Source organism: Mastomys coucha, unplaced genomic scaffold, assembly GCF_008632895.1.
Source record: "Mastomys coucha isolate ucsf_1 unplaced genomic scaffold, UCSF_Mcou_1 pScaffold20, whole genome shotgun sequence".
NCBI classification, from domain to species: Eukaryota; Metazoa; Chordata; class Mammalia; order Rodentia; family Muridae; genus Mastomys; species Mastomys coucha.
The window spans coordinates 59,734,482-59,757,126 of record NW_022196903.1 but is presented as its reverse complement, the minus strand read 5'-3'; the positions used below and the strand labels follow the sequence as shown (position 1 = coordinate 59,757,126).

At 39.6% G+C, this 22,645-nt stretch overlaps 1 protein-coding gene across 1 annotated transcript in view; it reads right to left on the bottom strand.

Annotated features, from left to right (window-relative positions):
- The window catches only part of Tnip3 (TNFAIP3 interacting protein 3), a 72,583-nt gene extending 53,332 nt beyond the window's left edge, over window positions 1-19,251 (bottom strand). The window contains exons 1-3 of the mRNA XM_031382080.1: window positions 19,238-19,251; window positions 10,356-10,385; window positions 6,075-6,168 (exon numbers count right to left, since the gene is read on the bottom strand). The gene's annotated coding sequence lies outside the window, so the exon portion shown is untranslated. The remainder of the gene's footprint in view (window positions 1-6,074; window positions 6,169-10,355; window positions 10,386-19,237) is intronic.
- Window positions 19,252-22,645: the final 3,394 nt, after the last annotated feature.

Here is a 22,645-nt window from a genome sequence, read left to right as displayed (position 1 = left end):
CAATAAAAAAACTTGATTCCCATAAGTATACAGTACATTAGCTTCCTCTATGGATTCTGAGAATGATTTGTAAGGAAATTGTAGGGGTAATTTATTCTAAATCTCACTCTATTATAGCCCATGCCATTGAACAGGCTGTTTATGGCTGATATCTTTTAGAAAAATCTCCATTGTAATATATTTTGTGTGATTCTGAACAACTTAACTTTCTAAAAACATATGACCAACCAGTGAGATGGCTCAGTGGGTAAAGATGTGTGTCAAGTCTGATGACCTGAATTTGATTTCTGAAACTAACATGGTAGAAGGAGTTGCTTTCAAGTTGTCCTCTTATCTCCACAAAACTTGTCATGGCATGTGTACATCAATATATGTACACATATATACAAAATTTAAAAATATTGAACATAACAAATAAAAAAATTAGGACTAGCAGAGAATATAAGGTTATTCATGTATGACCTTAGAACTAAAGTAATAACATTTATGAATGAAGTATAAAGAAGGCAGATGTTTACACCGAAGCAGGGAGGGACTCACACTGTATGGGAGCATGAACATGTCTCTAGGTTTTGTGAATGATCTGAACAGGGACAGAACAGTTCATCCAGTAGGCAAATATACAGGGATTCTGTTAGGGATTGGTTCTAATGGTTTTTCTTATCTCTGCTACCAAGAAGCTGAACTTCCAGACCTGAGAGGCTTCATTGATAATAAAGAATTGCCATACAGCCAATGGCTGGGCAGAGAGATAGAAAGGGACTTTTAGATTGCATGTGTGAAGCACTGGGAGAGAAAGGAGAGACAGGAAATCACCATGAGGGAGAAAGATCAGATGAAAGAGCTGCAGGAAAGAAAGCAAGCAGCCATATAAGAGTCCAGAGAAAATGGTCCTAATGGCCACTCCCCAAGAGTCCAGAGAAAATGGTCATAATGGCCACTCCCCAAGAGTCCAGAGAAAATGGTCCTAAGGGCCACTCCCCTGTTTGGATCTGGGTGGCAGAGATGAAATGTTGATTTAGCAACTTGATCCAGAGAAAATGGTCCTAATAGCCACTCCCCTGTTTGGGTCTGGGGGGCAGAGATGAACCGTGGATTTAGCAACTTGACCAGGAAAGTTGAAGGGGAGAATGTATGCTAGCCACAGGGAGGATTAGAAATGCCCAACCATTGAGCTAGTAGTCAAAGGCATATCAAAATTAGCAGACATATTTGTGTCTTTCATTCGCAAATCTAGTAAGCTCTTGGGAGGAGGCACACTTAAGTCAAAGAGGTTTAACTAATTCACCACTACAGGCTTCCAGAAAAAAGATGCAGTATATGAAATCTTATAGCTCACTAGAGGATTATGGAGTGCCTTTTGGGGAAGTGGCAGAACGTGCGTATTTTGAGAGATAGAAGAATATGCAGACTGCAACAGTGTATTGTGGAAATATACTCATGAGTGATTTTATACCCTCAGGATTTTATACTTCTGTAGACTTTGGCAATGATTTAAAATATTTCTGGAGCTTAATTTTTTTATTAGTAAAACAAAGATAAAGATGGCCCTAGTTGTCATTATAGTTGTCAAAGTAGTTATAAATAAATATTAGATCCTTCCTTCAATGTGTGCAGAGGAATTTCTGCATCATGAAAATACTTTGCTCTCTGCTGCAGGTGAATGGAAACAGCTTTCAAACTTCAAGAGCTCATCGGTAAGGGGTGGGGAAGGCAAAAAAGAAATCATAAAATCCACAGGGAAGAGGATAGACCAAAAATAAAACATCTTGAGCCAGGTAACCCAACTCAAAAAGAAATCGTGAGTGTGTGTGTGTGTGTGTGTGTGTGTGTGTGTGTGTGTATGTGTTCTCTTTTATGTTAGATTTTAAGTCTTCAATAGGTATAGCCACAGAAGTTAGGAACAGCATAAGGGACTAGGAGGAAGGAAAGAAATATTTCCCAAGGAAGAAGAAAATAGAATATATAGTTAGGGAGAGACAGGGAGATGGGACTGGAATAAAAGAGTAAACAGAGAGAGGGAAGGAAAGGGGAGAAAGATGGACTACAGGGAGGGACAGCTAACACTAAGTGCTATTTCAGGGGTCATAATGGAAACCTAGGAACTCTCAAAATATATACATATATGAAAGAAATGTAAGTGGAATCACCAAGGAACAAGAGAATGAAACCATGACGAGATTTCTCTCCCCATCAAATGAAAACTCCAGACCCAAAAATGAGTTACCTATAATTAAGCTATTGACCAAAGGGCAACCTCAAACAACTCAGACTATTGCTACGGCTATTAGTTTCTCCCTAAAAACTGCTGGTAAGACCCTAGTGCTGAAAACATATCTTGCTGAATACAGGAAATTCAAGGTGGTGCCTAACTAGAGCCTTCACACCAAGCGGCTAGTGGTCAGATTAGACTGTCAAAGACAGAGGTGATAGAAGACAGTAAGGAAACAAGACCTCTGCACATTGCAGGACTGATGTACATATGAATTGGCAGAGATTGTGGCAGCGAAATGTCCTTGGTTTTGGTATTGTTTTTGAAATCTTGCTTGTCTTTTGCATACCTGATGGTTTTTGACTTTGTGGGGTTATGGGTTTTGTTGCTGCATTTGTGTTTCTAATGCTTTTGCTTTGTTTCTTTCCCCTCTGTTTGTTTTATTTTGGATTGATTAGTTGTTTTTTTTTGGTTTTTTGTTTTGTTTGTTTGTTTGTGTTTTTGTTTTTGTTTTGTTTTCCAAGACAAGGTTTCTCTGTATAGCCCTGGCTGTCCTGGAACTCTGTAGACCAGGCTGGCCTCGAACTCAGAAATCTGCCTACCTGTGCCTCCCAAGTGCTGGGATTAAAAGTGTGCGCCACCACCGCCTGGCTGGATCGTTTTTATATTTGCCTGGTTTCTAAGGCAAGAGACATGAAGTTGGACGTGTGATGTATGGAGGATCTGGGGAAATCTGAAAGGAGATGTCAGAATATATCGTGTGGAAAAAAATTATTTTCATTCACAAAATAAGTGCACATATCCAAAAACTCCAAATTTGAGCTAAGAGACTTGGCATTAAAAGGACTTGGCCTTTTTCCAGAGTACCTGAGTTCAGTTCTCAGCACTCACTCAACTGCCTGGACCTCCAGATCCAGGTGATCTAATCCCTGTTGACTTCATTGGCCATCAGAACATGGTCCATGAGTGAACCTGCTTGAGGGGAATTTTTGAGAACTTGTGAAATAACTCCAAAGAAACAATCTTTGTTTCTTCATAACATCGGTTGTTATTAGAATGTGCTTTTGTGCCCTTCCCAGGTGTAATAAATAGGAGTCAGTTTATGTTAGATTATCCATTATTATTCAAAGTGCTCTTTCCAAGCAGGAGTTGCTCTGCGACTGTATATGGCCTAACCAGGGGTTCTCACCTTCCTAATGCTGCGGCCCTTTAATACAGTTCCTCATGATGTGGCGACCCTTTGTTGCTACTTCATAACTCTAAGTTTGTTACTGTTATAAATGCTATTATGTTTTCTGATGGTCTTAGGTGACCCTGTGAAAGTGTCATTTGATGCCCAAAGTGTCATGACACACAGGTTGAGGACCACTGGGTGTGAGCTTACCCTTGTGAGCTCAAGTGAACTTTGTCCATATGATTTTGCCTAACCCTCAGAATACCCTCAGCATATAAATTGCCTGATGCCCCAAATAAAGGTGTCTATTGCACATGACTTTTTTTCACTTCACTTTAGGCTCCATTCTCCCAGGTTCACAGTGTCAGCTAGGGCAATAACAATAGGTACCTTCACACAAGTGGCATATATCCACAATTTCCAAGTATATACGTAGGAGGCATGAGTGTCTTACAGCTAAGAATTATAGACACACTCCTGAACCTTACTATTGGTTCAGGGAAGTAACTAAAGGAAAGAGCATGAAGAAAAATTAAAAGGAAAGGATCAGAGAAACAAAGTGTATGAAAGAAGAGAGGACTATAGATATCAATATGTAAGACATTTGAAGAAAATTGAATTCTGGGTAGTGTTGATTGAAAATGAGAGGATGGGTGAACAGAAAGGTAAAAGTGTCCATTACATTTGCAAAGGTAGAAGCTGCTAGGTTTTTGTTTGTTTGTTTTTTGATTTTCAAGATGGCTTCCCTGTATAGCCCTGGTTGTCCAATAATTCACTCTGTAAGCCAGGCTGGCCTCAGACTCAGAGATCTACCTGTCCCTGCCTGGGATTAAAGGCGTGCATTACTACCACCCAACTAGAAGCTACTAGTTTTGTACTGTGGGTTTTGATGGCAAGGTCAGTTGGCTCAGCTAAAATTTGAAAGAGTGGGAAGATGAACATATTTCAAGTTGGCATGTGGAGGTAGAGTATACATGGGAGCAGTGTATTTATCAATTAATCTTACAGTGATGATTTTCAAAATGTGCTCTTCTGGATCTTATTTGCTTCTTATGTCTTCTTGTTTCTCAATGGCCAATTCACAGTTCCTTAAATTTCTTTAAACCTCACAGTTTACTTCTGACAGTCTCTGTGGTTGCCATTGCCTCATGTGCCACAGAGAAGTTAGAAAACATCAGCTAAGAAATTCTCTGTCAGTTGCCTGGAAGTTTGACTGCAGGAGAAAGAGCAAATTTCACACAAGAAGTGATGGTGAAGCAGTATCCTAGAGGCAGTGACAAGTTCCCATTAAGCCCACACAGCGGATAGAACTTGACATCTTGTCATGGATAAAGACGGAAGAGGGTTTTCCTATGAAGCAGGATCCATGGAAATGAGTGTACAGAATAGTGAGAAAGTTAGTTAGGAACATAGCACTGTGTGGTAAGAGAACACAGGCCAAGATTATTATGGAGATGTCAGTGGTCACTAGCACATTTCTTTCTGAGATTAGATAAGAACATCACAGGAGAAAAGGCACATCTTTCTGTTAAACAAGAATAATGTTCTAATAGCTGGATAGGTAAAAAACTAGAGGGGGCTGTTTTAAGCATTCTAACCATTGACAAAGGCTCACTGATAAAACAGCCTGGCTTTTCAGTAAGGGAGACTTAGACAAAAAATAACATCCCTCTGTTCAGTGACATGAACCAAAGGAATTTAGGAGTAATAATAATTTAGTAAGACAGGTGTGTGTGTGTGTGTGTGTGTGTGTGTGTGTGTGTGTGTGTGTAAGAGAGAGAGAGAGAGACAGACAGACAGACAGACAGACAGAGACAGAGAGAAGAGAGATCCTGAAAGGTGCTCCCTAACAGTGATGCATTTTCAAGGTAGGGGTCTTATAGTGTCTATGTCTGTGTTTAGTGATGGCTGAAGCTTGTATAATTCTGAGAAATTTCTTAAGAAAAAAAACATGTGAATTTATTGTTGCAAAATGTTCTTTAGGGTCATCTAGTTTCCATTTGTTCTACACAAAATATTTGTCTTGAATTTTTGTAGTCTTCTGTGTGCTACTTTACTGATAAGAACTAAAATCATTTTGATCAAAATCTTATGTGTTCAGTTTTCAACATCAGCCATGAATGCAAAAGTACATTGGCTCTCAGAAATGATTGTTAGAGATGAGTTCTAAATTGTGGATTGTCCCGAGCTGCACAGCCCCTGTGTTTTATGAGGCATCCCTGAAAAGCCATCTACCACATCCTGAGCAAGAGCTTATTATCTCTACTTACACAGCAATACTACAAAAATCTTCAAAGAAAATCAAAAGCCAAAACAATTCCTTAGCAATAAAGCTCTCTTCCCCCTCCTGCTTTTTTAAGCAATGCAGAAAGAAATAAAATCAACTGCAAACAAACATGGATATGAATTGTGATGATCTTAGCCAACTGGGTCACCTTCTCCAAAGAAACCTTTGGTACTCAGTGCTCTTTCTAGTGGCAGAACTCTGTTCTGGTTCTCCTGAGAGCCAAGACGCCTTGCTTTAGGCCTCTACCTAGCAGGGGACTTATCCTGCCTGGAAGATAGGGTTTGTTCTGATTCACACTAACTTCTCAGCCATGAAGAACATTCATAGCTGACTATAAATGACTTGGATGAACACATTGTAGAGTGTGTGTGAGAGAAAGTAGGAAGAGAATGGCTCCTTACCTTTGGAGAATAGACATTCCTATGGCTGACTGTGGCCTCTGGGCTACCTGCTATCAGATCCCGGATTTTGTCATCAAGCTCCATGCTCTCACACCTGGGAAGGAAGACACAGGCCAGTTACATGTGGCAAAAGTGATTGAAAGTTATTCAAGAATGTAGTGAGTTTACAATGGATAGAAAGGGGGTATTTGTGCAAGGTAACTCTCTGCAATCATCTTTCTTTATCACCTGGCACAACAAAGCTCCTCACTAACAGTCACTGCTTTTTTTTCATTTTGGCTACATTCACATGAGTTCAGAATGTTGATTTGCTCAGTAAAATCACATCCAGTAACCCTGTAAGACAGAACTAAACTCATCTATAGAGTGGCCTCTTATGTGTGTGTGTGTGTGTGTGTGTGTGTGTGAGAGAGAGAGAGAGAGAGAGAGAGAGAGAGAGATTGCAGGTGTTAGCCTTCTGCTCCACCTTGTCTGAGAAGGCTTTGTTGTTCGCTATTGTGTTCCAGGTTTGCTGGCCCACAAGTTTCTGGGACTCTCCTTCTCCCCTCCCCCTCCTATCTTGCCAAGGAAATCCTGAGATTACAGGAGTGTGCTACTCTGACTGGCTTGTGTGTGGGTTCAAACTTAGGTTCTCATGTTTTCTGTGTCAAGTGCATGACCCACTGAATTATCTCCCCAGTCACACAGCCCAAATAAACATATGAACTAAATAGTTAATATATATATGTATATATATATATATATATATAAAATAGCTAATATATATGTATATTATATACATACATACACACACACACACAGTTTGAGGAGAGGAATAGTAAAACGTGATACAAGCAAGAAAAACACAATAAAATATAAATGAAGCAAACCTGGGAAATGTGAAGATGATAGACTGATAGGATAATGTACACTTAATTGGCATCTCAGAAGCCAAAGAGAGGATATGTCAGGGACACTGTGCAAAACGAATGTGAAATTCTAGAAATATTCACTCTGTTCCTTAGCCCCTCTTAATTATTTTTGTTACCTGCATACCTTCAGTTAACCTGACCACAAATCCTTAAGCAGTTACTCGCCATCAGAGGGAAATGCTACTTGCTAGCTGAGGAGTATATTGAAACTATCCTAAGGAGAATCTAATCTTGCTTCATTCTGCCAAGCAACACCATAAGCTGTGCTCTGTCCAGGGACCAGTTGCTGATGCCACTGACAGGTAGCATCCCTTCCAGTGCAAGACCAATATTTTTGTCAGTTTGGTTGTGAGCTGACACTGCTCCAGCCCACATCAGTATTCTTTCCTATTATGCTTTGTTGGAATGAAAGAGAAAGCTTCTAATTAAAACACAACTCAAGAAAATTATCCCACTAACTCTCAGTAACTGTTATTTCTATACACACACACACACATACACACACAGACACGAGAGAGAGAGACAGACAGAGAGAGAGAGAGAGAGAGAGAGAGAGAGAGAGAGAGAGAGAGAGAGGATATGACTTTGAGCCCCATAGACTAAGAAGTTCTAAGTTAACTCCAAATAAAATAAACATGGAATTGGACGGCCTGAAAGTAAGTCTGTATGGCAGTGTCTGCCTGGGTTCTCTGCCCAATCTGGTACCTTCTTTATAGCAGCTGCCAAGAGAAATCAGTAGCATCTAGACTTATGAAAACACTTGACTTTGCTCATACTTATTAGACCCAAAGTAAGCAACTGACCTTAGTGCTCTGTGTCTAGAATTAACCATCTGTGTTTTTAAAAGCAATAAACCTAGTTTTATCTGTTTTCTGTTATTTGTATTAAAAAATTCATAAATAAAAACAACTAGACCTTCATATTTTCTTTAATATTCCTAGCAGGCTGTGAAATGTCTGTACCTCATACTGTCAAGTACACCTCCAGACTATCCTGCTGCAAAACAGAATCCATAGAAACACTATCCTACTACCAAACAGAAAGCTATAGGGCACCTTTACACCTTCCATGGCCAAAAAGATTGCGTTAGTACTGTGCAGAATCTGAACCAACCTTTGAGGCTGCCACACTCCTTTAAGAAGACTCCTAAGACTCCTTCAGTAACTATGTTGGCTTTTTGTCACTAACAATTGCATCAAAGGTACAATTACAAGAGGAAAAATATGTCTTTTAGTGTCTCAGAGGTTTCTGTCCAAGGCCAGCTGTATCAATTGCCTTGGGCCAGGGTGGGGCAGGCTAACAGGGCCTTGTGAAGACCCAGGCTGCCCAAAACTACAGCTGTTTGGCTGTGTAGGTAATTGCCCTTTTTCTTATCTAGTCTTTTGGATGGGGCGTGAGGGCAGATTTTCCCTTGCAGGCATGCCCAGGGATGTGCTTTGCCAGTCTCAATGAAGTATCATGATTAACCATAGCAGAAACTGCCCTTTAGCCTTTAGATTCAGAACTGAAGTGCACTGAAGGCCAATCCCTCCAGGGAGTTTTCTGACTTGTACTAGAATCCAGTCTTGCCTACCAGGAGTCCACACTATTTTCTGGTATTGTAACCTTTGGTGAATAACAGGTTTGTGTTCATTTGAGACCACAGGCAAGAGGAACCCTTGAGAAGACTCACTCTGAAGTCCACGTCCTGAAATGTTCTGGTTCCTTGCTGCCTTCCTGACTTTGTCTTTGATTTTTTTTTCTTCCCTGTTCTTTCCTGTGATGGCTTCTTCATAGTTTATGAAATACAATTCGATCTCTGGGGCCCTGATGCCGCCAGTGCCTTTGTGGCTCTCACCCAGTTTATTTACGTCTTAGCTTCAATGCCACTTTATTAAGGGTGCTTCTGTTTACCTGCCACCTAAAACAGCATTCTATACTTGTGCTAATGTTGTCCCTCAGTTCTGCTTTATTTTCTTCCCAGACTTAGATTATCTTGATGTCTTTTCAAAGTTCAGTTTTCTCTATATATTCCATGAAAATGTTCATTCACTTTTATTCATGGTTCTGTCCCTTGGCAGATATAAGCCTTCCATAAATGTTGGTTATTGAATAGAGTGGTCCCCTGGTAATGTTTAATTGAGAATACCCTTTAACACAACTGTAAACATTAAGTTGTCTAAAATGTATATAAATATCTTCACACTAATGGGTCAAATGAGGCAGAGCATATGTTATCAAGCAAGAAGGTCCTCATAACAGCTTCACAAATGTGCATTTGAGCATTCATTGCTCCTGGATCAGCCCTGTCTTTACCACCTGGTTTCACCACGGCAAAGCACTGACGTCACAGAGGAAAAACCACATGCAGTGAGGATTCTCACCACTTCAGCTTGATTGTCGGATGTGTATGAAAGCCAGCAGCTCTCTTCTCTCTGCATTTGCACAGGTGGGTAAGGGATCTGCCCTATAGTTAGACCTTGAAGTATGGTTGGAAGTATATCTGCCAAACTCAGAGGCAAGAGGCATCCTCACTGAGAGATGGGTTCCTGACCATGCTGAAGAGGGAGGGTCTCCTGACTGCCTTCAATCAGTATCGGAAGAAGAGAAGTGGCAACAAAGGAGAGCATATGTAAGTGACAGGAAGCGGGTAGTTTGGTCACCTCTATGGAAAGTGGAGAGTGAGATGGGCATGAACAGCCAGTGCTCAGCTGGAAGATGAAAGGGCATAGATCTGGGTATCCCATCTTGGTCAGGACTTGAACTAATCTACTACTCTCATTGGAAAAGTTGTTGCCAGTGTCTATGCCACTATGGGTATGACTGAGAAAATTTATTTGAAGACTGTGGAAACATGTAGTAGAAGTTAAATAAGTACTCTTCTGAGGTCAAGCAGAGTGGGCCTAGTGTAAGTCCCTTTGTGCCTTCCTTGGCTTGGTTCATAAGCTAGGAAAACAATGCAATGTTTTATTTCTGTTAGGCTCAGTGATAACACACCATAAGGGCGCATTTGCTGGATGCTCCTAAATGGAGCTCTATTAACTGTTGCTTTATTCTAAAGATACGACATAGCTATCAAGGGTTGTCACAAGTGCGTTTGGAAAGTAGAACCCAGAAATTTAGTATATTGCTAAAAAGAAAAGGAAAAATAATCTTAAAAGCACAAAAATTCAATTTAGTACAAAAGATAATAAAGTGTTTAATAACGCCGTTGGCTAGAAGGCAGCCTATTTAGGTGTTATAAGAATATGAACACAGTTTTGAGAATATTGTCTAATAAATGTAAAAACTAAGTAGGTGGAAATATTTTGCACTTTGCTTTTAATTAGTATGCTTTCTTTTGTTTTATGAATTTCAATTTTCCCTAAAAACATGAGAAATGCAGACTTACTTCCTTTCTATAGAGTCACAATTCTGACAACTGCGGGTAAAAAAAAATATCATTAAACTTGGTAGGCTTCTGTTTTCTTTTTAGATCACTAATTAACTGCACACACATTGTTATATTCTTATTATAATACAATGAACTGAGGCTTGCAGCAGAGTGCAAAACAAAACAACAACAATAATAAAAAAACAGAGAGGTTAGGGAAAACAGCTCTGTCTCCTTTTTCCTCACAAACCCTCACATCTGAGTTTGATGCTCCAGAAACTGCAAAACTGCATCACACCAAGCCTCAGACACAATCTCAGCACTAGGGAGACAAGGACATAGAGAGTCCCAGGGCTCTTCGCCCAGCCATCTAGGTCCACTTGGTGAGCTCCAGACTATGTCTCAGATCATGTCTCAGAAACAGGTGGATGATGGTGCCTGAAGAATTAACCCCAGGTTGTCATCTTGGTTCCACATACACGTGCATGCTCTGAACCCTACTCCTCCACGGCCACTTTAAAGCAAAATGTTATCACATAATTATAATAGGAATTAGTGGAAGCAGGGGGGGACAGTGTGTGAAGCCAATTTGACAATGCAATTTTGAAAATTAGCTTCCCCCGGCTTCTATGTGATTGTGGTCTGTTTTTCCACTGATGGCTCTCCTGCCTGGAGCCCAGTAGACCATCAGAGAGGACAGGGAGAGGGATGGGTAATTGCCAGGAATATTTGGAGTTCTTATGCTTTCAGAATTAGTTCAAAGGTTTCCAGCGGAAACATCTTTAAAACATTCAAAACATTCATCCCCCAAATGACGGTCTTGAACACTATTGTCTACAAAACTTACCCAAAGTCATTTAATAATTTACATTTTATTAGTTGATCAGAGCCAAGCTATTGCTGACATGTAGAATCATTTCTGGTGGAAAAAGCCCCTCAAATATTATGGATTATTTCCTTAAAGGGAAATTTTTTGTTTGTGTCTAATCTGCCTCTTCTAGCAGTTCTCATTAACTGCCTATATATACACCTGATTCTTCAAGTGCTCTGTAACTGAGCTACCTTATCTTTTGGGATACCTTGCTTATTCATGAGCTGAATAAAATGCTGGGCAGATGTTCACTTTAGCCAGTGACTGATCTGTGCTCTCAACTCCTTGCACCTCGTATGTTAAGGCCACTGGGCACCTGCATCTTTCTAGCTAGCATCACTGATGTGTAGTGAGCATACAACTCAAACAAGAAGACTTTGTTTCATGGTCTCATGATATAGGTATTTAATTAGCACCAGAATGTAGGTAACTCCTGAGGAAAACAATTACACTCAATAGATAAAACAGAAAACCATCCTTCTGGGACCACATGACCTCTCACATCATCTCCTATGTGATAGAGAAGCCACACTCAGCAGGGCAAAGGACAGACAGACAGCAAAGCCAGGACAAGGATTCAGAGCTAGTGTTTTTCCTCCTTCAGAGTCCACATGTCCTGCCCACTCATTGCTAGAATCACAATTTGAGTTTTTATCTTGTGTTTCAAGCCTTGTTTTCAAAGGAAAGATTCTGGAAAACAAAGATTTAAGTATGAGACAAGGAAAAATTGGTAGTAGTTTCTTTAATGGAGGTGCTTCCAAATGTACAAAGACCAGGGATTGGTAGCTTAGACAAAGAACTGTAGCACAAAAGATACTGGTCAAAGCTCAAAGTTCTACATGTTATGTTTTACTAGTATGTGCTGTGTTCCAGTTTCCTATTAAATGAAACTTGTATTGCAAGGAAGCTTATCAAAACTTAGGAAAGAAACAACTTAATGGCTTCAGGAAGTCCCTGAAGCTGACTAGATTCATTCATTCTCCTCATTCTCTGAGGCTCCTCATTCTCTGAGGTTACATTAACAGTAAGGAATATGAAGACTTTCTCAGACCAGTGGACTGCCAAGAAAGAGGGTTGGACTAACTAAGCTGTCTGGGACAGATACTCTCTCACATCCTGAATTGCTTATCTGGGATGAGTAGATTTTCATTTATGCCTCCACAAGAATAGTGTCAAGGATGGTTGATATTTTCATATGCTTCTGGATTTGGGGGAAGAAACTGATTAATCAACAAAGGAATTGTGTGGGATGTTTTAAGTTAGTAAGTCTTAATGTTTTAGTTACCATACCACTGAAAACATTAAGAGCTATGGCTTGAGAAGCAGGAGAAGAAAGAGCATTTACTCATAGTCTGTAAAGGCTTTAAACATTTTGTATTTTTTTTTTCGAGACAGAGTTTCTGTGTGTAGCCTTGGCTATCCTGGAACTCACTCTGTAGACCAGGCTGGCCTCGAAATCAGAAATCTGCCTGCCTCTGCCTCCCAAGTGCTGGGATTAAAGGCATGTGCCACCACCGCCTGGCAAAAATTTGCATTTATCATTCGTTCATTCATTCATTCATTCATTCATTCATTCATTTATGTGGGTCAGTTCTTTCTTTTCACTCTGTGGGTCACAGGTTGTCATCAGGCCTGTTGGCAAGCACCTTCACTGGCTGAGTCTTCAAATGACCGTCAGAGAATTTGTAAAGTAGTACTGTCTTTGGACAAGAAGAAACTTTTCAAACGTTTTATATAATTAAATGTGTTCTTAATAATGTAAATAATTCCCTAAAAGTGTATTTCATTTCTGACATGTATGTCCAGGTGACCAAGGTGTAGACCCTGCTATTCTTCTCCTGCATTATTGGATGGGTTCTGATTTCTTTGCTACGTTTAGAGATTATCCAGATCACTCTTCTGATGCTGCATACACAGGTCAGACTTCTTATGTCTATGTCTAGAAGAAGCACAAAGAGAAGCCAGACTGGAGCAGCACACATACACTGTGGCTGCCTGCACTCTTTGGTCTTTCCTCCTCACTTGGCTCATTTGAGTAGGAAATACAGCACTTATGCAATGGTGTCCCTAGAGGGCGCTCTGCATCTAGTTGACTACAAAAGCATTATTGACTTTTCCTTCCTCGAGGTTTTCACCTTGAATTTTAACTTCAGAGACTGAGATGTTGTAGGATGGAGGAAGGATAGCTGGAGGGGCAAAATGTGAGGGTTACCTGTGAATAAAAATTACAGACCATATCTTTTGTTTAATATATTTTACTAAAAGTTTAAAAAAATATATTTTAATTTTAAAATTTTAAAATATAGAACACACCATGAATCAACATTTCTTCTTTGAGCAGAAACCATGCTAATCTTTCAGTTACCAAAATCTTAGTAGCTGGACAACCAAATAAAGCATTCACATTTCTTTTCTTTTTTTTAATTAACGATCTTTGTTTGACTTGATTGAACATGTTCTGTAACTTTTCCAACCTCTGGCACAGGCCCTTAGTAGCTTGATGAAGCATATAGGACATGTTTTCTGAGATTAAATGACTGTCACCCTTGTGCACATGGAGTATAATCTACATTTATTCTCTTCTTTGCCACATTCCTAAGGATATGAAATTTATGAGCTTGGGATTTCTTTTTGTTCCAGAAAACAGGGAATCTTTCGAGAACCAATTAAATATTTTCAACATCAAAGTAAGCAAACATGAAACAACAGTTGATGGCTTAAGATGTAGCTGAGTGGTAGAGTGCCTGCTTTTCATGTGCACCATGTCAAGGTTTCATCCACAAGACAAACAAACAGCATGTAATCAACAAATAAACTATTCATCTCCATGCCAATAACATTTTTGATGGAGAATGGGATGTTTATATAATTTCATTGCATCCTGATCAAAAGTTACTCGGTATTAAAGGAATGTAAGATGGAGAGAGTATGGGCAGAATGTGCAGGTTATTTGTGAATAAAAATTGCAGCCCATTTCTTTTGTTTAATAAATGGATTTTTCCAGACAGGGTTTCTCTGTATAGCCTTAGCTGTTCGGGAACTCACCCTGTAGACCAGGCTGGCCTTGAACTCAGAAATCTGCCTGCCTCCGCCTCCCAAGTGCTGGGATTAAAGGCATGTGCCACCACTGCTTGGCAAAAAAAAAAAAAGTTTTAATAAAATATTTTTTGGTTTAAAATATAGAATTCTGACTCGCTCTCTCCATCTTCTCTCTCCGCTATTGTCCCCTCTCTCCCTCTCAATTAAACCTCTTACACGTGGAAAAAAATATAGAATTCTGTCTAAAAATATGACAAACACACACACATATGTGCATGCACACATGTGCACACTCACATAGGCAGGCTCTGAGGCAGGCTCAAACAGTTTCAATCTATGCTCAGTGCGGTACACAGTCCTGGCTGGCAGCTACCTTTACTAAGCTTAAAGGGAGGTATGACATGTTGACTTCTCTGGCATTTTGGCTGAGCTATATTATGTCAACAAATTATGACAGCACCTATAAAACAGTCCCAAGGTCTCTGCTCATCACTGTATCTCGCAACAGCAAGCCTCCAAGATGGGCTGCTTTACTTTGTTTTGTCTACATTAAGAGAGGCAATAACAGGTCTCCAAAAAATGGCCCACACCTTACCTACTGCCAGGACCTGGCCTAAACTGGAAACACTGCCTTGCCAAAGCAGAGCAGTTCCCCAAGTTCATCCACAAGAAAATCTCTTAGTTCTTCTGGGTCTTGTGACTAAAGACTTAACAATGCCCTGTGTAGGCAAAGACTAACACCGTGTACCCGCATCGAAGCTATCAATATCAACAAGGAAGAGCCCCGGCTGCTTGTCCATGTAACAAGTAAGTGTCTGTCATTCTTAATTGATTTGGAGGCTATTTGCTCTAGACTTCCTACTCAAATATATCCTTCTCAGATCTCCAGGATGGCATTGGTGGAGGGCCCTAGCTTTATCAGCCAGTAGTGTCAGAGAGCAATACTGATATAAACTGCATGGTATTGGTACAGAGACAGACAGGTAGATCAGTGGGATAGAGTTTAAGACCCAGAAATGAACCCACACACCTATAGCCACTTGATCTTTGACAAAGAAGATCCAGTGGTTTGACAAAAACCATCCAGTGGAAAAAAGAAAGCCTCTTCAACAAATGGTGTTGGAATAACTGGCAGTCTTCATGTAGAATGATGCAAATTGATCCATTTTTATCTCCTTGGATAAAGCTCAAGTCTAAGTGGATCAAGGGCCTTTACATAAAAGCAGACACACTAAATATAATAAAAGAGAAATAGCTTCAAACACATTGGCACAGGGGAAAATTTCCTGAACAGAACAATGGCTCAGGCTCTAAGATCAACAATTGACAAATGGGACCTCATGAAACTGAAAAGTTTCTGTAAGGCAAAGGACACTGTTAATAGGACAAAACGGCAACCTACAGATTGGGAAAAGATCTTTACCAACCCTACAAGGGATAGAGGACTAATCTCCAAAGTAAACAAAGAACTCAAAAAGTTAGACTCCATAAATATAAATAACACAATTAAAAATGGGGTACAGAGCTAAATAAAGAATTCTCAACTGAGGAATCTTGAATGGCTGAGAAGCACCTAAAGAAATGTTCAACATCCTTAGTCATCAGGGAAATACAAATCAAAATGACCCTGAGATCCACCTCACACCAGCCAGAATGGCTAAGATCAGAAACTACTCTTAATCTTCAAGGAGCACCTCATAACCTCTCCCCAAAGGTCAACTAATTTCTGGTCAACAGCTCGTATCAGCACAGATACCCACCCTCATGAATGCCATATAACATCTGCTTGCTTCTCTCTCTGCCCAACCCTTCAGAAAGGGTCTTGCTAGTTTGATCCCCAATAAACCCTTTCTACCAACAGATTACAATAGTTCAGTAGATTCTCTACACCACCATTTACAGAGGCCAGTGCATTTTCTCTGAGATTTGTTGAAATTAATGCAAACTAAAGATTTGTTGTCTGCTTTATTTTTATGAAAAAGCAAATCATCAAGCCACATTGTACTGATCAACAGCAAATAGCCCAGAAAATGAAGGGATCTATTCCTACCATAATAGTTAGACTCCAGACTGTGATAGTCAACATAAACCAGATGGGAACTGAGAGGTTCTCACCACCCTATGGACTTCTCCAATGAGTCTTCTCTTAGAGATTGAAATAAAAACTTTCAGTAAAAATTGAAATTCTTTCAAAAGTTTGCCCTTGAAATACAGGTCAGGAGCCATATTCTTGGACAAAAGTGAAAATGAATAACAACTTGTTTTAACTCAACCGACTCTTTATAAATCCTCTTTGTGTATGGCCCATTAAGTTTTCAAATCAATTGCCTGTATCTTTATTATTTTAATGAATTCTAGAAAAAAGAAATGTTCATACATTATGGTTAATTATAAATATTATTTAAATGTAAGCATTATGCCTCTCCATGCCAGAAAGCATCTCTTAGCTACTTAGTAACTAAGTGATATTTAGTGCACTGTCACTATTATGTACAAGCTGCCACACCAATTATTTTCTACTCACTTCTGAGTATAAAGAATCAGTCATTCCTTCCTAAATAAGATGACAAAACAAAATTCTCTTTATGTCATGAAATATTAAGATATTATTTACACATAGCAACTTTCACGGGAAAAAAAATCAGCAGAGAAAACGTTTGGTGCAAAATCGACTGCTTTTCTTCATTAACTTTAATAGGCTTGACATACAGGCCAGTCTTGAAGTTTGACGAAATATAACCACACAAATTCTGAAAGAAAAGCTTCTAAAATCTAAGAATTTAGAATATCTGGCAGGATAGAAGAGCTTCGTGTATAACTGACATTTCAAATATAATCTACTTTGGCCAGATAATCTACTGTGCAACAGAAACGGGCAAGGGAATCAGTTTTGTGGGGCAGCCTGCCTAGCAAGTGCAAGGCTTTCAGCTTCACCCCAGTATTGTAAAAATCAAACAAAAGGCAAATGGGGACCTGAGTGCCCCCCCCCGACGTCAGAACCCTCTCCCAGAGCTCCTGCCATCTGCCCAAGATAAGGTCTCATCCGCAGTGTCCCACATAGGAACTAATGGTGTATTTTCTCCCTGTAGAAAGAAAACACAAATTCCTACTATATATATACCTTTATAAATCTTTGCATCTTTGAATAATAATGTGATAAATATTGTGATTTTAAGTGCGTGCTTGTAGATGGCTGACAACAGTTAACAGATTCCCTAGAAGAAGGGATTTTTAGAAAGCCGCTGTGGGTGTGGTGTGTTCTCTTCTTCCGTTGGTCCTGTAGATGGGAGGAACGTAGGAGGCCAGGCTTGGTTTTAACATGCTAAGCTATCTCTCCAGCCCCACTTTTTGTGTATATATTTTCCTTCAAAAATTGGGAATTGGGATAATGCCTTATATTTTACTTTCCTGATTAATGCAGACCCTGGCAAGATTTTTCTTTTGTAAGTAAGAAATTTCATCTAAAAATGTTTCTAGTTTATCCAGATTCCCTATGAAAAGCACTCTATAAAATGGACTCCAGATAAGATTAAAAGTTTTGTGCAAGGCATTTTAGGAATAAATACAAATTGATTTTACTCATATGAGAGTTACCTAAAAAGACACTTACTTAGGGATACTAATGGCAAGTGAAAATCAATTTGAAAGTTGGGAGCTATTGCTACTGTGATATAGAAACCACTCTCCTTCTCTCCCTTTCTCTATCATTCTGTCTATCCCTTCTTCCCTCTTTCTCTCTGTCTGTTACACACAAAGACACACAGACACACAGACACAAACCACAAGAAAGAGAGAAAGAAAAAAGAAAGAGAGAAAGAAAGAAAGAAAGAAAGAAAAAAGGAAGAAGGAAGAAAGGAAGGAAGGAAGGAAGAAAGAAAGATATAAATAAAGAAATAAAGATAGAAAGAAAGAAAAGTGAACCTGGCATATTGGCACATGCTATAACCCTAGCACTAGGGAGGTAGACAGGGAATCTGAAAGCAGAATCTTCCAGAAAAAAAGTCAAAGAAGTCAGTATGGAACTTGTAAGAAAAGAATCTTGCTACTCTCATGGCTTGGAAATACCCCCAGACTAGCCTAGACATATCCCTGGCTGGCTCAGTGGAGACACAGGAGAAGCCAATAGCCCAGGGGCCCTGGGTGTAAGCATAGCTCAAGAGGTGGAAGGAGAGGAAGTGGCAACTGGTAACCACCAGTTACAGACTTTAACCCCTGACAAGATGAGAGATGAGTGATGAGAGATGAAATTTATCACTGAACTGATTCTTATCTCCCTAAATTCCCCTACAGTCAACTGGAACTGATTTTGGTGTCAAGCTGCAGCAGCTAGAGAAGAATGCTCCAAGGAAGAGAAAGCTGGTCACATACACCTAGAATCACAATGTGTCAGGGAGAGCATCCTTGTGGTACTCCAAGGGCAAGGTTGAGGTTCAGGAAGCTGTCTGTGAGATAACACCAGAGCAAGGGATGTAGCTCATCTGCCTTGATGATAGCTAACGCCTAACTCATACATGGCTTGAAGGGTGATGGTAGAAACTTTATTCTTTTTCTGTTTGTCAAGCCCAGAATTTTTGAATGATGCTCCTGCCCAGGGAAAGGGTGCCTGTACAGGCACGTGGTGTCAGCGGACTGGGTGTGTCTAATAAACTTAGTTAAAGTTGGGGTCACACTTGGCATTTATTCTGTTTGTATGTTAGGAAGATGTGGTTGCTTTGACTTTATCTGCTCTTGAAAGGACAGAGATAATCCTCATGAACTTCCTCTGCCTTTGTTACCACCTAAGCCAGTGACAATAACCACACCAGAGGAGGCTGAACAACAGCTTTACCAAATGTGGAAGATGTTTTGCAAAGAAGCCACTACACGAATCACAAAATCTCTTTTGCATAATCTTGAACTAAGCAGAATATTAACAAGCTAACATTTCTCAAAAACTTTATAGGAGGGCCCTCCATACTCTTTATTTAGACCCAGTTTCTCAAAACTGTACCTAGTTAGAACTTGCCAGGCTGCGGGGGTTTTCCACATTTCTGAGCAGAGTTTTTCATCTTTACACAGAGCTGTGGCAGTTGGCAGCTGTTGGGTCTCCAGAGTCTGTGAATGTATAAAGAGACCCTGAGCGCAGGCCTAGGCCAGCAGGTTCCCTCTGAGCATTCAGTAACCACCCATAGCCTCCTAATAAGAATATATTCTTTTGCTTTGGTGAAACAATTCAGTTCAAAGAGCTGTGGATGACTGCTGGTTGTGGTTTAAAGACCAGGGAATCATCTGCCAGCCATTACAGTGGCCATCCAGTTTTCCATAGAATTTTGTTTATTTGCTTTAACACCTTTGGAGAACATACTGTTTCCTTCACCATCACCACCCCGCCCCTGGAGACTTCTGGTTCCCTGACCTCATTGGTTATTTCAACCGCTCTGCTCAGGCCCTGTTATGAGAGTAGACTGGAATATGACTAAGCCTGGACGGCAGTGTCACAAAGGGACACTGCTAGATTAGAGTAAAAGTAAAGGTCACTTTGTGATAACAGACTTGACTGCAAGTAAAAGTGGAACTTGGTGTGGGGAAGAGAGGAGGAGTTGAAGGTCAAGAGGAAACTTAGTGGCTTTAGTCACCATGGCTGACTTGTGAATGGACTCTAATGATGAGAGTGGATGAGTAGGGGTCAGGAAGGAAAGTCAGGAAAGCCCTGCTAGTCAAATGTTCCACCAGGGAGCAACTTTGGTGACCATACTGAAGCTGATGCTGGACAGATGCCACATTAACCCTGAGGTTGTTCCGTGGAGGTGGCTCCCTGCAGCTGTAGGTTGATACTGGAATGTCCCGTCAGTAAGCAGCGTTTGTGTCTCATGTGTTTGCATGCCGCTTCTAAGTATTATTCTATATGTTTCAGTGGGAAAAACAATCCTAAAATCTAGAGGAAAGTAGCATTTCTAAAATTGAGGAATGATCACTCCTTTTCACATTAGTTCAGGCATTGGTATGCTTGTCTGTATGTTTCATGGAGAGCTATGTGCGAACACCGGAGAGCACTCTAGAAGCAACTGAAGACCTGGGCTCTAGGCCACCAGCCAGCTTGTTTTGAGAAGACTCATCAGTCCATGTTATATTAATATAAACCCTCATTTATTCAGCATTTACTGCAAGAATGGATTCATTGCAAGAATCCACTTTGTGCATGAAGATCTCGTTTTGTTCATATGTAAATTAAAGAAACTACCTCACACCAACTCCAGTATTGAAATAATGTTCTTGATTTTAAATGTCACATTTATTAATGGTGAGATAAAACTCTAGGTTATGCTATACTGGATCATTTATTAACTTATTGTATCACGTACTTCTATATGGCAGCCTGTTTATTTTTAATTTATTTACATAAAACTTTTCAAATGCCCACAATTCACATGGCCTTAAACATGCTAGAATCTATCACTGAGCTACATTTATTCCTAGGCCCTAGGTTTTTCATTACTGGGTATTTTTACATTATATAAACACATTCATTTTAACAAACAAACATTAGAAAACACACAAAAACATGTTACCTTCAGTTCCACTGGGCTGTGATGATTCAGTATTATGAGCAGATTGCCAGATTGTTATTAATGTTCATACAAATAAATGTTTACATGGATATGTGTCCATCTAGATACTTCAAAAATACGAGATAGGTATTCATTTTCACTCTTTCTTTTCTTTCTTCCTTCCTTTCTTCTGTTTCTTTTTTCTTTCATTCTTCCTTTCTTTTCTTTTTTCTCTTTTTTGTTTTCTTTTCTTTTTTCTTTTTTTTTGACTTCAAAATCTTGATTATTCTGTTTTAGAATTCAGAATATTAGCCTTACATGATACGTGACCTGCCAGAGGTATGTTATCATAGATATATCACTTGTATATTAGTTCTCACATTGGTATGTATAAATTTATTTTAAATTGTTGAAATAGTAAATATAGATACAACCAAAGACATCTTGGAGAAAACTACTTAGGAAGCAGGGCTATACAACTTTATGTTCATAAGTGTTCCTTCTTAACATTTATATTAAAAAATAAACTATACGTCTAAGTACTCACTGAAAAGGACAAAGAGCTGAAGTCACGAAAAAGTCCACTCTTGGCACTGTTTGTGAAAACAGGTGTATTTTAGCTGCTTTGTTTGTTTGTTTGTTTGTTTGTTTTTTGTCACTGACTGGAGGCTGAAGATGAAGATGAAGGCATCTGGAATGCTCAAAGAATTACTCAAACATATACAGAATTTTCAGAACCTAGTAAAGCCCTAAGAGGGTAATAAACAGATCAATGATGAGTTTTAGCTCATAAAGAGCTCACTAAACTTTGCTAAGAAATTATTGAATCAATGGGAGAAGTTACAAGTCCCTTTTAAGTGGGTTCTGTTCAAGTTTGTTAGATACCAGTATGTATCATGAAATGAAGTACAACAGCTAAACATAATGGAGGAAATGACTGTGAGATGCTCATGCACAAACAATGTACTATGTGTATATAAAAATTTAAAATCGTGCCATGCAAGACTGGTGACCCAAATTTGATCCACAGTGTCTACATAAAGGTTAATGAGAGAGCAAATTCTACAAAATTATCCTCTGACCTTCACATATGCCTGTGGCATATGTGTCTATCGATAATTTAATTTAAATTTTAATTTAAATCGTTTAAAATCTTATACTGTATAGCTTCATTATTTTGGTGATCTTTAAGTGACTGTTCTAACATTAAGTTAATATATTGAAGTAAACTAAGGAGAGGACAATTTAGATAATGAGACCAAAACTTAATATGATAAAAGATTTGATTGATCTTTGTCTCTAGCCCAGCACAAAGCACACTACAGAAGTGACATTTGTCAAGCTATGTAAATGGCCTTTATTGTTAATAACTAGGCCCTCTGGAACACATCCATATTTATGGTAATGGGGTGACTCTCTGGAGTCTACCCAAAGCTTCCGGGTGGGGTCTGGTCACCAGTAAATCACACCTGCACATAGAGACTAGGATGCCTTTCTAACCCACATCTCCCAGGGAAAGGAGCCCAGCAGAGCTTACTTGCTGATGACACATGCATAGATTATGGTAGTTCAGGGATGGGAGAAAAGCCCTCGATGTGTCGGTGGCACAGGCACATGCGTTCTTCTGGCCTCTATCTTTTATAATAAATTTGAAAACATAAGTGCTTTCCTGCAGATGTAAATTGTTCTAGGAAGTGATGAAGTCTGAGGAAGCCCTACCTGGCAGCGGATGATGACCTGAGTTGTTGGGTGCCTTCTTAGCACTGGAGAATTACTAAGAAACCAAAGCTCCCACTTCACAGAAAAAAAAAGACGGGGAGGGAAGATGAGACACTATAAGTGGCTTCCATGAATCCAGCAAACAGCATTAT